At 37.5% G+C, this 17,724-nt stretch overlaps 1 protein-coding gene across 4 annotated transcripts in view; it reads left to right on the forward strand.

Moving 5' to 3' along the window:
* EPHA3 (EPH receptor A3) overlaps nucleotides 1–17,724 on the forward strand; it is a 226,973-nt gene that overhangs the window by 49,874 nt on the left and 159,375 nt on the right. The gene's annotated exons all lie outside the window — the stretch shown is intronic.

Here is a 17,724-nt window from a genome sequence, read left to right on the forward strand (position 1 = left end):
CCAATGTGGGGCTAACCATCCTCAGCTATTACTGGCTGTCGAATCACATAGGCTGGCATTGTAGGGCTGAGGTGGGGTGCTGAGGAGGACAGGCACAGGCAGCCAGGTGCCTCTGACAGCCTGGTAAGTAACACACAGTTTACCTAACTCAGCTGCACCGTGCTGCATGAGCAGCTCTGCACAACAAAAGGCACACATGTGTCTTTTGTAAGCTTCATTAGCTCTTTTAGAAGAGAGAGTGCTACTTTGACATATTAATTAGTTGCCATGCTTTCTTTTACTCCAAGTTAACCTTTGCTTTGGTCACTTGATTCAAATTGCTGATAATTGCAAGGCTGTTAGAGGTCTGTTTATGCAAAGTGTACTTAAAGGGGCTTTGCTGTCTGAGTGAGCAAGCAAATGTTTCATATCACTCTTGTGAGCTGCTGGATTGTGCTTGCCCCACACTCCTCTCCTTAAAATCAGAGAGCGACCAAGGAGAAACAAAGCAAAGATAGAATAACAGAATGCCAAAAGAAGTTACTGCTAGGGAAACTGGTTCTTCATTGGAAAATAAATACACTAGTGAAAAAGTGGTTTGATATTTTCTTTGCCTAGCAAGTTTGTAGTTCCTGCATTATGTTACGGTATACTGTGCTCAGCAGTTACTGACTTTAAGACAGTTCAAGACATTTTTAAATTTTTTTACATGAATTCTGACTGTATATCCAGAGAAAAAGAGTAATTTTTTTTTTGTTGCTTTCTTGAAACTTTCTGGCTAAAGTAAGACCAAAAACATGTGCAGGTTAACTTACACTGGTATAGTTTTGTAGATCTTGGTCTTGTATAAACATTCATTGTTGTGCCAGGTTTAATATTTTCCTTAACAGGTGTTAGACTGAAAACTTCAAGCATTTTTTTGTAACAGACTTTATTTTTAAAAACTATTAATAGAAACAATGCTTTTCACAAAATGCTCTTTTGACACTTTGTTTCAGCTTTTCTCCACTATTTCAGTCCAAGCTAGCGCCTTGAATCTCTATATAATTTTGATTGTACCCACACAGGATCAGGTTTTTGTTTTTATCAATAAATTATTAGAGTGAAAAAACTTGTAGAATTGTTTTCAACATGTATTTTCTGTTCACTAAGTATTGGTTGATGAGTGCTGGTAGCACAGACAGGAAGATGGTTTTAGCCAATCTTCATCCAGTTATGTATTACTAGCTGAGATCTCAGTTTTCAGAAAATAGTGGCATAAAGCTGACTGTCCCATTGTTTGTGCAAATATTTGCATTCAAATGTTACAGAAATGTCCACTTGGGTTTTCTGACTCATAGTTACTTTAAACCAGGACATTACAGTTACTGTAAACTAGGAAATTAGACTGCTAAAACAGAGCTTCTGTTTTGAAATGTGTTGTATTCTTCTTGCTGTGATGATTCATTGTAAAAAGGCCTGGGACCTTCTTTTTCAAATCTATGCTGTAAAATAGCATTTACCATTAGGACTGAAAGTTTTTTGTAGGCATAGATGAGTCATTCTTACGTATTCCTATTATGGCTTGCACAATGGGATTGTTCCTTCTTAGTACTACCATTTTTAAAGTAATAAATGTAGCAGTAAAAATACTTTTTCCTCAACTTATCTCCTACAAAAAAGTGCCCTTATTTTGCTGTCAGGAACATTGAAGTTTTTTGGGTTTTTTTTCTGGGTGACCTACTTTGTAGGGTAGATAGTTCTTGAAAGTCTTCCTTTTTCCAGTGCCAATCTGTCTGTATTCTTTATGGTGTAAATCCCAGTTCCTTTGTCATTTAATGCATTGCAAATTATTTTAATCCTAGCTAAATCTTAAATTTTAAGTTAGCGCTACATTTTATGAATGTAAAACAGGACTATTAACATGAATCTTGGGGCCTTTCTGTGAGACATCATATGCCCATGACCAGAGTAGCCTGTTAAAGACCAAACTGTCTTAATTAGGAGAACAGATGAACATGTTAGCATGTACTGCTCTTGAGAGTCACGACTGAGAAGTTGGTACAGGCAATCACCTTGCATTTTTCCCTACTTGGATCACACATGTGTAGTCACCCCAACATTTCTGTCATGACAGAGTTAGCACTGTTTAAATATAAGACTGCCAAGTGTAGCCTGGCAAGAGTTAACAGAAATTGTGCTCTTACTGTGAAATGAGATTGCCTTCTCTGCTGATGAAGGGGATGGGGCCCTTGGGGTACAGGCTTCTGGAATAGAAACTGTTGTTGATTGGATCTGAGGGTTCGTAGAAGAAGGTGTCTGTGAAAGAGCTTTTATGTAAGAACAAAAGACCTTGCACAGGTGTTTTGTACAGACTTGTTTCTCATCCTTGGGTTAGATCACAGTTCTCTCATAGTTTAAAGCAGCAGCTTTGTGACCTGTATGCGTACAGATGCTACAAAGTGTGTTTTCCAAGTTACTGATTTAACCTTAAATGCCCTGCAAAGTGGCACTGTTTTCCTGAGGCTTGTTGTGCTTGCTGTTAGTATTGCTGAAATGGACAACCTTGCTTGCATGGTCAAATGGTTTGTGCTATCACAGGATGCTCTTTTGAGAATCAGAATGAGGTCGCTCTAAATTATGCAGGAAACCAGCAGTGCTGGATCCGTTACAAACCCTTTCCTGCAGTGAATGGAGTGATATCAATGTGGAAGGGACAGTAATCTGGGAAGCAAGTATGTGCATCCAGGTGCTTTTTTACCAAAGCTAGCTACTTATGATGTGTGTGCTTATGAGCAGGGAAATCCAGTTTTGCTAAGTTAAAGTTTGAAGTATGTTGTTCCTACCCAGGTGTACTTCCCTTTGTTGAAAATCATGAGATGTCAGCCCATTTCTCCAGCCTGTCAAGGTCCTCCTGAATGCCACCACAACCCGCTGGTATACTAGCCATTCCTTACAGTTTTGTGTCATCAGCAAGCTTGCTGAATTTTTCCCTGTATCATCTCCCTGCATCGCCACTTTAACACTAATGCAGGGAGCAGAAGAGAAAGTAGGAGTAGCCAGTGCAAAATCAGCAGTTAAGTGCCATGACTCCGCTTGCTGTGTAAGCTCAATCAGTTTTGCATGTAGTGATTAGAGGTCACATACATTTCTGTACTCTTCACAGGAAAAAAATAATCAGATAGAGAGTATGTTGGCATGGTATTATGTTTGTGGTGTTTTTAATTTCAGCTTGCTGTTGCAGTAGTCAGACAGTGGTTCCTTCTGAAGGACAGTATCTTGGCAGCAAGTGAATTTTGAATTATGCTGTAGAACTTTGTGTTAGACAATCTCGAAAAAAACTCATGTCCAAAACATCTCATCTTGCATACTGCAAGATTGTCTCTCTTAACTAAGTCGCCACGCCCTGCATGTGAAGGTGTCCTCTTTGCTGTAGCCAGATTACAGGTTGGTTCCAAAGAGCATGAGGGCATTGTCTCTGTATTCTCTTACTTTCACAGTCTCCTCATTTCATTAGGAGTTGCCTCCCTGGCTTTTGGAATGCTGCATGAATTTGCTCTGCCCTCTGTCTCTCTCTGGCCTATCTACTTTCTCATCCAGATTTTGGTGTTTCTGCTTCTTCTCCACAGTTCCAAGTGGCTGGAAATAGTTCTTGTACGAACTAGCGCCTTTATGCTTAAAATGTCTGCCTTTTCCCCACCTTTCATTTTTTCTTCGTATCTTAGTCTCTCATTTGATTACATTACACATTTCTTTCCTTGATTCCTTTGTCCATAACAGTTTTTGAATCATACCTGCTTTTGCATTGGATTTTATATAATAGCCTATTCTTTTCTGATGGCAATAGCATTCTTTTTTCCTCATTTATGGTAATTTACTGGCCTTCTCTCTGTAGCCTTGTCTTGTAAGAGTGAAATCATTTTGTCCTCAGTTCTTCTCTCCCACCTAGGCTTCCAATACTTTAACTTTTTTTTGTTTTCCCTAAAATCTGTATTTTTGGTTTTTTTCTGCTTGCAAAAATATCATTGCCTTTTGAGATAGAGAAGTATAAACAATTCATAATTTGGTCTGTGCATTTAGGTTTCTTCTGTAAAGAAAAATAAAAAGTTTGTTAAAACTGGGAGCATTCATAAATGTAATATGAATGTTTGATGTGAACAAATTTCAGCGGTGGCTGAGACTTTCTGTGTGATTAATCACCTACGTATCATGCATGTTTCTTTGTTGAGATTACTAAACCTTTGTCAAACATCTACCTACTGTTCTGCTTGCTTTTCTTGTCTGTCACCCCTATACCTCTAGGAAATAAAGCAAAACCATTGCTAAAACCAGTATGTAACTTCTGAACAATAGCAGGAAGAGTAAGCAGAGACTATCTACCTGCTAGTGCAAAAAAAAGAAAAGAAAAAAACCCAACAAAAACAGCACAAAGCACCCTCAAGAACAAAATACAATCTTGAATAGTTGAATTCAAGAATGTGCATACGTGCAAATTAGTATAAACTGTAACTAAATTATGTTTTTCCTCTCTTCTCATCCTTTTTCAAAGCAGGCTTTTATCTTGTCACTCCAGCATTTTTTGTGGGAAACCGAGTTTTTGTAAGAGTTCAAAAATGCTTTAATTGAAAGAGAAATTACAGTACAAAATAGGTATACATGGGATATATAGTGTGTCCTCTATGAAGAAAAATGGTGTCTAATTATTTATTTTTTAAAAATAGTTATTTTATTATTTTAGCTACTTTTAGCTTTCTGTCCACACATTATATTTAGCAAGGCTTCTAAGTCTAAGCAATGTATTCCAATAATGTTATGTAAGTAGACATATAAATAATATATTATTATTTTCTTTTCAAAATCTCTTTGTATAATGAATGAAATGTTAAATCTGGATAAATCATATTCATGCTTATGAAGCATGATTTTTCAGTATTTTCACTGATATTTAATATTCAATTCAGGTAAATAACTGCTAATTTATCAATAATGTCAGCAGTACTATTCTCCTGTTGGAAGTGTGCTTTTTCATAGAGTTAAATAGTTGCAGTGTAATTACAGTAAAAAGTTTTTTATTTAGTATAGTATTGCATGTAGAATTAGCAGACCAAAATATTCCAGAACGGTTAATGCATCAATTATAAAACTAATGGGTGTAAAGTGTGTATTTAGCATCACTTGCATAAAATACTTAAATGAATTCAAAGATACGTTGTGGGATTTTTTTAGTTATTGTCATCGTTCCTTGTCTTTCTCCTACCTGGCTTGCCATTTATGTAGTGATTTGGGCCCAACACAAAGGAACAGCTCCATGGCCGCTCACTCAGCTCCCCCTCCCTCACACACACACACACACACACACACACACACACACACACACACACTCTGGGATGAGGAGGACAAAGCTCCTGGGTTGAGACAAAGGACGAGGAGAGTTCTTCACCGGTTAAGGTCACAGGCAAAACAGACTCAACTTGGGGAAAAAAAAAATAATAAAAAATTCACACTCATCAAACACACACAGGACACACACAACACACAGAGCAGGACTTGCATATGTTACCCCACCCCTCCCTTCTTCCCAGGCCCAAACCACTTTGTTCCCAGTTTCTCTCCTTCCTTCCCCTCAGCAGCACAGGGGGACAGGGGATGGGGTTTAGAGTCAGTTCACAGGCTGGTGGTTCCTGCTGCTCCTTCCTCCTCAAGGAGAAGGATTCCTTGCAGTCCTGCCCTGCTTCCCCAAGGGGTCCCTCCCATGGGAGGGTCCTCCAAGAACCTCTCCTTCATGAGTCCTTCCCACGAGGTCCAGAGCTGCTCCAGTGTGGGATTCTCACAGTCATGGGCTGCTTCAGGAACAGCCAACTCCCCTGGCACTGGGGTCTTCCAAAGCTGCATAATCAGAGTCCACAGGCAGCAAATCCACTGGCCACAACATCCAAGTCCAGTGGCCAAGTTCACCCCTCCTGGCGCCTTCAGGGAATGTTCCATGATGTTCCTCCGTGAGTGCAGGGGGACAGCCTGCCACCTTGCCATGGGTTGCCAGGAAAACTTCTGCTTGGGCACCTTCTTCCCCTTCTTCCTCACTCAACCAATGCTCTGCTTCCCCTGCACCACTCTCCTCCTCCAGCACATCTCTTTCTCTTCCAGCACAAATCCTAGCTCTGCTCGTGTTACAGCTCTTCTTTTGTATATTCATCACTGAGGTGCATCTATTGTCCCTCTAATGGCTCCTTGTCTGGGTTTTGGAGCAGGGGGAGCTTCTCAGCTTCTTACTGGAGCTACTCCTGGAACCCTTCTCCCGCTACCAAAAAACCCACCAAGCCAAACCAGAAGTTATAAATTTTGTCTTTTTTTTTTTTTTTTTCTTATTCCTGACAAAATGAAATGGAGTGAAACAAATTTGTATTTTTGGGCTGTTTTGAGGGGCAGATTACTATTTTCATGATAGAACTGTTAGTCTTACAACTTGAAATTTTTGATATATGAATTACCGGGTTTTCTGCCATCAAAGATAATTTGAATATTTAATACTTAATTTTTTTGCTTAACTCCTTTGGTTTAGGATATTGCACTACAGTGGTTCATCAGCAATAAATGTGTTCATTATAATTTAAATAATGGAGTTCTGTGTGTTACGGTTATCAGCTTCCTACATTCTTCATCTCATTTTCTGCTGTTGTAAGCTGTACGTGGCATATGGGGTTCAAGCTGTAGTTCTCATTTCCCAAAACATCGCCAATTGTTTGTTGGCTCTGGGACATGTGAATATGAGACAGCTATGAAGTGTGCTTTTGAACTTCATTCCATATCAGTAAATCTGTATTAGCAGATATATTTCATGGGTTATAAATCAGTAGCAACACTGAATTTATCCTGTGGCTTGAAGCACATTCCAAGATTTTTTCATGTGACAGGTTTCTCTCTAGGTCCCATTCATCTTGTAGGAGAGAGTTCCGATTCCAGCAAAGGCAAGAATCTTTGACAGCTCAAGTTCTCCGTTAGCAATGTATAGGCTTTGAATTTCATTCTCCCAGCATGTTCAGATGGACGCTAGGAAGCAAGTAGCTAAAGCTGAAGATCCAAAAGACGGTTGCCTACATATGGTATCTTTCCTAACCAAGTATATTAAATGTAGTTTTAATCTTTTGGTTTATGGGACTTCAAAGACTAAACTCATATAGAAAGTCTGTGATAGTCTTATCTCAGAGTCCTGGGATTGAGTCTTCTTTATCAGAAGCATAAATAATTTGACACAGTTCCTGACCTTTGGGCAGGAAAAGCCCAGGGGAATGAGATAGTGTGAAGGTTAGTTTGTCTCTCATCCTTTGAGCTGTTATTCACTCATAACTGTTGAGGTCATTGTCAGGACAATATGGAAGACCATATGGTTGCTACTATGGGGCTATCTTGTTGTCAAATAGAGGATGTAATTGTATTCTGGTTCTGCGTAAACTTTAACCTCTGGAGCCACAATTCCTCAAAATAAATAAAACAGTGAAATCTTTGTCTGTTGTTTTTTGTTTGTTTGTTTTTGTTTTTTTTCCCCTCTGCGCAGTTAAAAACACAAAGAACAGAGTAAAACACAATCACATTTATTGATACACGTTCCTAGCAGGCTTTCATTTATGTTTAATACTGTGGTTTGTGAAAAAAAAAAACACAAAACAAACCCAAAAAACAAGCAACAACCACCCTCTCTCCTGGGAAGTCCTTTCCATTTTGAGGTTATCACAGTAAGTAATCAGTGTCTTACTGAGAGCAGTGCAAGGTTAACTGTTTTTTTAATCACAGGACCTAGAAGTGAAACAATTTGAATATTTGAATACAAAACCAGCAGTGCTGTACTATTGAGTATGTTTGTATCTAAGGTAGTTCTGGCAAAGAAATTAAGCTTGAGTAAATAAAAATGAGCCATAGAAATATTTTCAGCATTAGAGCTAATAAGCACTGTTTAGTATTAAAGTAATTCTCTGAACTATGCTTCATCTCTACAGTAAAGTATTGTTAGTCATTATAATTAGTGTAGCGTATCTCTTGAAGCACATTGTGCTCTAGTGTCCCAAAGACAACTGAAAGATTAAATAGAAGCCTCAAATTTATACACAGGGTCTTATGGAGGAATTATTTTAGTAGGATTATAGGTCGAGAGTTTGTGTCCCTGATTATGTCTGTCAACCTTCCACTCAGTAAGTATAGAAACACATCTGTATAATGGAATTTAGATGTAAGGCTTCTGTAAAAGACAACAATACTGTTGCATGTCTGCTGTTCACAGGAGAAATTTAACTCCTCCTTGGGTTTAAAATGACCTGTGACTGAGGTCTACTGAAAGAATGCTGTGCTAGATGTATGTAATGTGTGTTTGTGAACTGTTTTATCTAATGAGCTTCCATTTATCCAAGACTGAATCTGATTCAACCTGAAAGCTGCCCTAGTGGCCATAGGACTGGCTGTTTTATTTTTTTTCTTGATGTAAAACTACACATTGCGCTGGCATGCTGACTGTTTTTCAGTTCCCAGTGTGTACAGTTTGTCAAATAATGAACTGAGACTTTGTAGAAAATGGTGTATCTCCAACTTATTGCTATGGTAGAGAACTGAAAATCAGCCAATGCCGTTGCCTCTCTGATCTTTGGTTAAAGTCCTGGTGTAGTTACTTCTGTTTATTTATCTTCTATTAAATTAGGCATGAGTTTCTCTTTCATCCCTGGCTAGATATATGAAAAGTAATTGTTTAATAATGTTTTAAAGCCTTGAGAAATTAAGAGCAGCTTAGCCAGAGTTTGGGAAGATATCTGGACTATCTCTAGAATTCCCAGTCCAATTACTTTCTTCTTGTTGAACTGAAATAAATTTATCTTTAGAAAATATGAAATTTCAAGCTATGAGTTCCTATATTAAGCATATTTTCCAATTAAAATAATTATGGAAATATGAGCATAGAACTAACTCCATAATTGCATGGTGAAAAAATTCATTTACATAGAATTACAGTAAAAATACAATATTATAATTAGTCTTTTGACCCAGCCACTGACAATAGAATAATAACCTTTTTTGGGGTATTTTTAACTTAGCCTCTTAAGCATAATGACTCTTCTGTGATATCAAAATGTGCTTAATTTTCAAGAACCTATGTGATATTTAGATTTAAGAAGTAATACCTGTACTGTTTGTTTTGTTTTAATTACCATTTTCTCAATGCTTTCCAAGAAAAGGATTGAAGGATTGTTATACTTTTCAGGTTTATCTCATAACTATTTCTGGCTTATCCCCATTAAAGGAAAGGTATGATGGCAGAGACAGGATTTCAGACGTTTCCTTTAAGAAAGATTGTGTGTGTTGCCTTTTACAGGACTAAAAAGGCCGACTCGGGAGGAAGATAATTTTTGTTTTATTGGTGACTTGTAGGAAGATAATAATATTAACTATTTCACATATTTTGTTAATAGCAGAGCTGCTGGTTGCCCAGTGTTTAACCTGTTGCCACAGGTCCTATGAGTTAGTTCGGAGCTGCTGTTGACAGCTGGTTTAGTCCTTATGTGAGGCCTTTTGTGTGCCAAAGTGAAAGGTGTTCTCTGTGGGTAAGGATACTGGTTCTAAGTACAAGCTTTCCTCAGTGCCTGAATAATGAGGTTGAAAGAGAAAGTTTTTGGTATACAGGTAAGGTAAGGGAGGCACTGTAGGCTGTGCTTATTGCTGCAGCTGAATATGTGGCAGGGATGTAGAAGGGCTAAGTCTGGGCTCTGGGAGAAGAGCTGTATAAAAGGGAGCATCTAGACAGTGGGATGCCATAGCTTCTTGCATCAGTTGAGTTGAAGCTGAAACTGAAGATGTGGTGATTAGTGACTGACATTACTGTATGCTTGTTAACATTTTTCTGCTGGTAGTCATGATAGTCAACTTCGGAGTCTAACTATACTGAAGAATGCAGTTTTCAATGAAAGTGTGAAATGATGAACGAAAAGAGTAACTCTTTAAGTTGTTACTGAGAAATGATGCTGAAGATGGGAGCATGAAGATGTGTGAGCATGCAAATCTGCTTAGCTGAAGGATATAAAAACAGAGCATTACCATATGAACTAAGTAAAACAACCCAAATACCTCTAAATGATGATAATTACACTGAGCAGCCTTTTATGGAATTGACTCTGGGTACCATCTGTCATGGAAGTTGTCTGAGTTTTCAAATTAAATTGTTTTCTCATGTGAAGTTTTGAAGCATTAACTATGCTTCACTCATGCAAATTAAACTTTCAATTTCTAGATTAGTTCTCCATATATATAGTACCAGGCTGCTGAAGAAGGTTTCAAAGTAATCAAATTCTTACAGAAGGGAGTTACAATATTGACCTTCGCTATCTGTTCTGCAGGATTGCATCCAGTGGTGTGATATAAAAGGCAGTTAGCCATGTTGAAGGCCACAGATCCTGAAGCTTTTCTCAGAATCTGTGAGGCTGCTTGAAAAAGGGGCCCAACTCTTTGGATATGCTGACCCTCTTGAGGTGAAGGGAAGACTACTAGACTCACCAGTAATCTGCTGTACTGTTACTTCAGCAATAATGTAGCAACCTTGTCAACCTCAAGTCTGCTAGAAAGCTGGAAATAGGAACTTGAATCTCCAAGCATGTCCATAGAGCAACTTTGTTATGTTTGCATTCTCAGGTGCGTTGCACTCACCTTCCCTTTAAAATGGAGTTAATCTGTTTGTGAGAGGTAAAGGTGTCCTACACATGCATAGAAGCATTGCTTATGGGAATAAGTATCACTTCTGGACTGGATGGTATGGTCTGACTGAGTTCTGGAGTGATCCAGCACTTTTTATGGAATGAATAATTAACTGCCCCCCTCCACCCCAGAAACTTGGGCTGTGTCCTGTCTTTCTACCTCAGCACACTGTCCTGAACAATTTATCTTTATTCATGGTGTGTGGAAAACACTGGTTGAAGGCTATATCAGTCTCGGAGCAGCTGGAGTAGCGATGCCTGGTATTTTTTTCTGTTCAGTTTTGCACTTGGAAAACAAGTAAATATTGTTTGGATTAAATAAAAAAGACAGCTATGTAAAATTTGCTCAGAACTCTGCATCCATCTTTGGTTTAATCATCTAAGAGCAAATCAGATTTTCTGTTGGGAAGTATGTATTTGTGTTACTTGTCCTTGTGCAGTAGTACTGCCAATTATATTTATTAGCCCTAAATATTAAACAGCTGGCAGGATTCCTTTGTATATAAATAAGACATTTGAGACCTGGAAGAATGCCATTCCTAATACAGCCAGCTGGTGCTTTTTACAGTTACATTCAGCACAACACTACTGAATTTCACTGTACATTCAGTGTTGTATTAATGACAATAGGAGAGCATGAGGTGGTTTGGGATTTCTGTAGGAAATGCCTTTGTGTAAAAATACATTGTTTTGAAAGACTGGCTATACCATGGAAATGCTATATTATGCACCTGTTTTGTGCATTTTGATGTAAATACTTTTATATTTGTGTTTTGCTGCCAAATACAAAGCAACAAACTGCAGAGGCTTTTAAAATGTGAATTTGTAAGTGTTCCTGTGCCACAAATGTTTTTCATTTTTTGTGCAAAGATGATGTTTTCTTATTTAAGTAATGCTGCTGCTTCTGAAACCCTTTGCTAATGTGCTCATGTTTGGGGTTTTGTGATGGGTGGTGTTTAGTTTCTTTGTTTTTGTTTTGTTTGGGGTTTTTTTGTTGTTTGTTTTGTTTTATGAAGACATGATTGACTTATTTTTTAGAGTCCAAATAATAACTAAAATAGTAGCTAATATGTCTCCCTACTATTAATTTGTTCCTATTCTACATATTAGAAAACTGAGGCACAAATGTGGGTAAGAGGTATCCCCAGGTTTACCTAACGAGTGAACAGTTTGGAGAACTGGCTTCTTTACATTCTGGAACTACTATCTTTTCTTTATAAAGCTTTGCTGTCAGTACTTGCCTGACTACATCCAGAAGCAGTGCTTTAGGGGAAGCAGAGGATAACGCTGGAGGACCTGATGCTTTTATTTTTACTATTATTAAATATTAATAGGAGCTTATTGTTATGAGCCACGTTGCTGGAAGTGTTATGTCTAACATTAAGTGTGAGATTCTCTCTAATGGTAATTACTGAAGACACAGTTTTTCCATGTCCACAACCTGGGACAAAATTCTGCTTGCTGAAGTACGTGTTACACTAAACAGCTGCTTATTTCTGTCTCTGAAACAGCTACACTTAAAGGTTGACTCTTACCTACTCTGTACAATAGTCATGGATGAAGGGAGTTTAGATGTGACTGGTGGTTCCATACTGATTTCAACCATGAGGAGTGTTGGTTGCATTGAGAACTTCCCAGAAAATCTGTTTAACCTGTGAGATAAGTAAAATTTAAAACTGTTTCTCCAGGAGGCATGCAGCCTAAAGAAAAAAAAAAAAAAGAAAAAGAAAAAAGTTGTAAATGTTTTGCTTGTCCAAGCTATCAATGGACATTGGAATGCTGGATTTAGGTGTCTGTTATAAGGTCAGATGTTTTCCCCATTGTAGTGACCTTTTTACCCCGCTGTGATTTAGAGGATTTTGCTTGCAGAACGGTGAGGATCAGCTGTCCTTACAAGTTTAATGATGAGGTACTCAGCTGCCTAGCAATAAGACATAGGGATAAAAGATAGCTTTACTTATCTTTGTGCAGTTTGGTTTGCTGATTAGTCTAGTTCTTCCATGATAAGGTGTGTGCTCCTGTTTTCTTTCAATATTGTGTGTTTATGTGTGTTAATCATATTTACCTTTTTAACCCTATTTATTGTAATGTTTGTTGTTTTACTTCCCAGATGCAAGCTCTTTAAAAACTAAGAGGCATTAATGAATGCAGCACTTTTGCTGTTTTTGTTTTGAGAGAGGAAGAGGGTCAAGCTTTATGTTACGTGTGTATTTGTTATGCTTTGGAAAAATGAGGTTTATTAACTTAGAAAGATATTCAGATCACTGTGGCAATATATTTTGTGCTGTGGGTAGCAGAGGATTGAGGTCTAGTAAGTAGAGGGGGAAGGTTATTGTGCTTTCTGCCCTCCTTCATGTCTGGTCTTGTTTTTCTGACCAGGCTATGATTCTATAGTCACATCATGGGATACGGTTTCTCTCCAGTCCCCTGTACAGTCATGTGCTGGGAAACACATGTTTTGTTGGGGAGGATAAGGTGAGCTTCCTTTTCTTTAAATCAATCAATAATTATATTTAAAATATGTATATTTGTGATTTTTTTTTTCCTGAGTTTCACTGTTTTGGCTTTGCTTATATTGAAAGAAGATAATATGAAAAACAGAAAAAAAGATTAGATAAGAATTTTCCATTAGATCCATTAGATTGTTTTGGATTATTTGGGGTAAATTTTGAGCTGTGCGTAGTGTGGCAAAAGTCTCACTTTTTGCCAGCCAGATTTAATACCTAGATACTCTTGATTTCCCCTAAGCTCTTATCAGATGAGAAACTAAGATTTTTGTCTTGGTTGTAATTCTGAAACTATTTTGCTTAGTTATAAGGAACCACCAACTTTTAGGTTGAAGCCACATAAGCAAAGTCTTCTGAATATAGTGATTTGCCATCAAGTCTGTTTCATCTCTCACAAATGTGAAGACTTCAGTGAATAACTGAACAGAGAAGGAGAAGAGCACAGTTGTAATACTAAGTGGACCATGGACTGAATATTGTTGCATGTAATTTTGTACTAATATATCCTTCTTTCAACCTTGCGTTCTCTCTAGTATGCTTATTTTCTGTCACAGTAGATCTTTGTAGTTTAACAGTTATGACTGGTTGATGTGAAGTCGTAGACTACTAAAATATCATGAGTAGAAAGTGTACCAAATTCTGTGTCTTGGTAGGGTGTATATGATGGTAATGATAATTTCACTGTGTGTGTAACTCAATCAGAAAACTCTTGCAATACAACTTCTTCTTTCATGTGCAACTTAGAAAAAACTACAAACAGGAACTGGAGAGAGGCACAGTACTAGCACGTATTTTCATTAACTTTTGAAAATTTCTTTAACTCCCAAATCAGATCATTTTCTGTCCTCTGATCTCAGCTGATTGGTATTTATGGGGCTTGCATCAGCATCTTTGGTGGCTTTATGAGGAAAGTGTTTTTGTATTGGTGAACTGGTCTGGAATGCATTTTTCTATGATGTAGTCATCACAAGGCTTTTGTTAATAACAAGCTTTCAGAGCTTGTGCATCCTGTTACTATTTTGTTCAACTTGTATATCATATGTAGCAAAGTTCCACCTTCCTTTTGGATCTGAATTATTTTATTCCTTGTCTCCAGCTGTCCTAAAATATGTGCTAATTTTTATTGGCTGTTTGATTTCCTCACTCCTTTTCAGAATTCTGGTGGTTGTTTATAGAAATCTCTCCTTGAATATGTTTTTTCTTTCAAGTAACTGAAAAAGTTATTTTTCTCTCTATATTGACTGTGAAATTGTATATGATACATTAGAACCGTGTTCAATGTATGTGAAAGCTTGATCCTTTTAGTGATCTAAATTTAGTAATATTTAATGTTACAGTAAGAAAGTCAACAGAAGATCTAAGTACTGAAACAAAGGAGGCATCAAAGTTACTTGACTTAAAGTCCTGCAATCTGTTTCCCAAATGATGGCTTCAGCATGATGGAAATGTTTGAAATATTGGACAATGTGTGATAGATAAAGAAAGTGTTAGACTGAAGTATATACATGTATATGTTTAATTATGATATAATTACCTTTTGTCATACTAAAATAATTTTTACGTCAACTTATCTTATGCAAAGTTCTTAAAAAAAACCCCACAAGCCAAAACCACAATACAAATGTTATTTGGATAACTGGCAAATATTCCCATGCCTGAGGCTTTCAATCTTGGCCTGTTATGTTGCTTTGATATTAAGTTTGTCAGATGTTTCATACTTAAAATAGATTTTCAGTTAATTAAGATGACAAGCACAAAGCTGTCAGAAAATTACTTATAGACCTTTTGGGTTATTTTTTTTTAAAGATAGAAACGTCTGTGGTGGTGATGATTTGTCTCTTTTGTTGTACTTTCCCTCTGCCCAATATTATATCTTCATTTTTTAGTCCTTTCTGAAAGTCTTGCTTTTCATAAAGCATCTCTCTTTGGAGGTGGAGTTTTATTTCAATGTTCAACTCAGACTATGCTCATACTCTTACTATGTTATGGCAGATGTCCTTTGAGTGAAAGATCAAGGATTCCCAAGGCAAGTGTCAGATATACAGCAAAAAGTTAATGAAAGTTTTGTATCAGGGAGCATAAATATGGCACACTTTATGTAAGCCTGCAGGATGCTTACCTGCAGCAGCAACAAATATATGAAACAATTTGTTGTAATACTGACTTGACAAAGATGCCATGGAACTGAATAGCTTTAGTTAACAATGTTTGCTGGTAGCACTTCCGTTTCCAAAAATAAGAAAATTAGCTTAATGTTTGTACATTTCTGGAACAAAGAAATAAAATTATGGAAGAACTGAAAAAAAAAAAGTGTCAAATATTTTTTTTATGTTGATCTCTTGTTTCCAATGGAAAGAACATTTCGCCAGAAATGTCTCCTTTATACTTGTACTCAGGACCTCTACTGAACTGCCAGCTGTAACTTACTTTCTTTTGTAAAAAAACCATTAATTTAACATAAAATTAGTAATTGAGGAAAACACTAATTGAGTAATATCTGAAATGCCTGCTGATCATTGATCTCAACACTTACAGGAATTGAACATGTATTATGTATCTTTGGAATATGTCAGCATTCCCAAATGTTGCATGAAACCCTCATATGCCTAACTCTAAACTCATAATGGAACATTTGACTATTGTGATTTTCTGTTCGTGAACATAGATTTTATTTATTTTTTCCACATTAAGACCTTAATAGAAATTCATAGTGCCTACACTAATCTTAGTTTTGAATACTATGCTTGGCTTGTTTGTGAAACCATGGCCTTCTTTTCAGTGTAATCTTTGGAGCAAATGGAGACTACACAGACATGTGTATATATGCTGGGGAAAGGAACATCCCACTTAATAGTTTTTGAACTCAGAGATGAATTTCAACAGTTTCACGCAGGAGCAAAGGTCTCCAAAGGCTTAAGTCTCTGCAAGCTTTATGAAAATAAGTAATAGGAGAGGAAGAGGGAGAGAGACGGCGTCAATGCTTCCAATGAGAAGGAGACATTTTTTGCACTCACCTTTTATTAGACATCAGAGTCCATGTCAGAGACCAGGCATGAGACAGATTTGTAGGAAATTAGGCTTCATTAATTTGGTTGCTCAAGGTTGTTTGTTTACCTCTTTTTATCATAATTGCTGGGCAACCAATGGAGGAAAAAGGAAAAAAAAAAAAAAAAAAAGAAAATATTACTTGCCAGTTGGTATTGTGTCAGTGAAATTTTGCCAAGTTGCATGCACTGGCTATCTGAAAAGTGGGATTCCTGTCATAATCATCTTTTTGTTTGGGAAGGAAATTGCTTGGATAAATAGCAGAAGGCAGGAAGTGCCTACATGGGAATGCATGCTCTTCTGTCATTGCTCAGCAAGGCATAATAAATACGGGGTTTTTCTGCTGGCTGAAAACCTATACTGAATAATAAGAGGCAGTAGATGAGAGCAAGCTCAGTTTTCAGTATTAGAACAAAGAGGATTTTTCAGGTAGAATTTGAGTGGTGGTTCTGCAGAAGCTTATGTGAACACTTCACAGAAAGTGAAAAGCAATTACACTGACAAAAATATTATATAATTTTAAAAATGTATTTTATAAATAAGCACTGATTTGACTGCTCTGCTCAGCAAGGGTGGGGCATCAAAGCACATGAAGTTGTTTTTGTGAGGTTTCAAAGTAATTTCCCTCAGTTAATACTTTTATGCTGATTTCCTAGCACTGTATTCCCAGTCCATGTTCTAGCATGCACAGTGCTTATGTAGTTTAAGGTATGTTCCACCTAGCCACTATTAGAATTACTAGTTTATGTTAAAGGACAGGTGGAAATTACCTGAAATGATGCTCATACTGAATCATACCAAATACGTAGTCATACCAAATTTCTTAAAGCAAAATAAAATTGTAAACAAAATTTGTTAGACTGTTGTCTGAGATGTGTCAGTGCAGCCTGGGTTCCATAGGGACTTTGAAAAATTATCCAACTCCATTTGGATAGTTTAGGAGTTTTATAGCAACATGACAGAGAAAAAATTTAGTTTGTTGGAAAAATGCAGTCACATTATAGGCCAATGGCATCCTGAGGTGCATTAGAAAGGGTGTACTTAGTAGGTCAAGGGAAGTTCTCCTCCCCCTCTATTCTGCCTTGGTGAGGCCGCATCTGGAGTATTGTGTCCAGTTCTGGGCCCCTCAGTTCAAGAAGGACACGGAACAGCTTGAAAGATTCCAGTGCAGAGCCACGAAGATGATTAAGGGAGTGGAACATCTCCCTTATGAGGAAAGGCTGAGGGAGCTGGGTCTCTTTAGCTTGGAGGAGACTGAGGGGTGACCTCATCAGTGTTTACAAATATGTAAAGGGTGAGTGTCAGGAGGATGGAGCCAAGCTTTTTTCAGTGATGACCAGTGATAGGACAAGGGGAATGGATGCAAACTGGAGCAGAGGAGATTCCATGTGAATATCAGGAAGAACTTATTTACTGTGAGAGTGACAGAGCACTGGAACAGGCTGCCCAGAGAGGCTGTGGAGTCTCCTTCTCTGGAGACATTCAAAACC

This window comes from Apus apus, chromosome 1, assembly GCF_020740795.1.
Source record: "Apus apus isolate bApuApu2 chromosome 1, bApuApu2.pri.cur, whole genome shotgun sequence".
Classification (NCBI taxonomy): Eukaryota; Metazoa; Chordata; class Aves; order Apodiformes; family Apodidae; genus Apus; species Apus apus.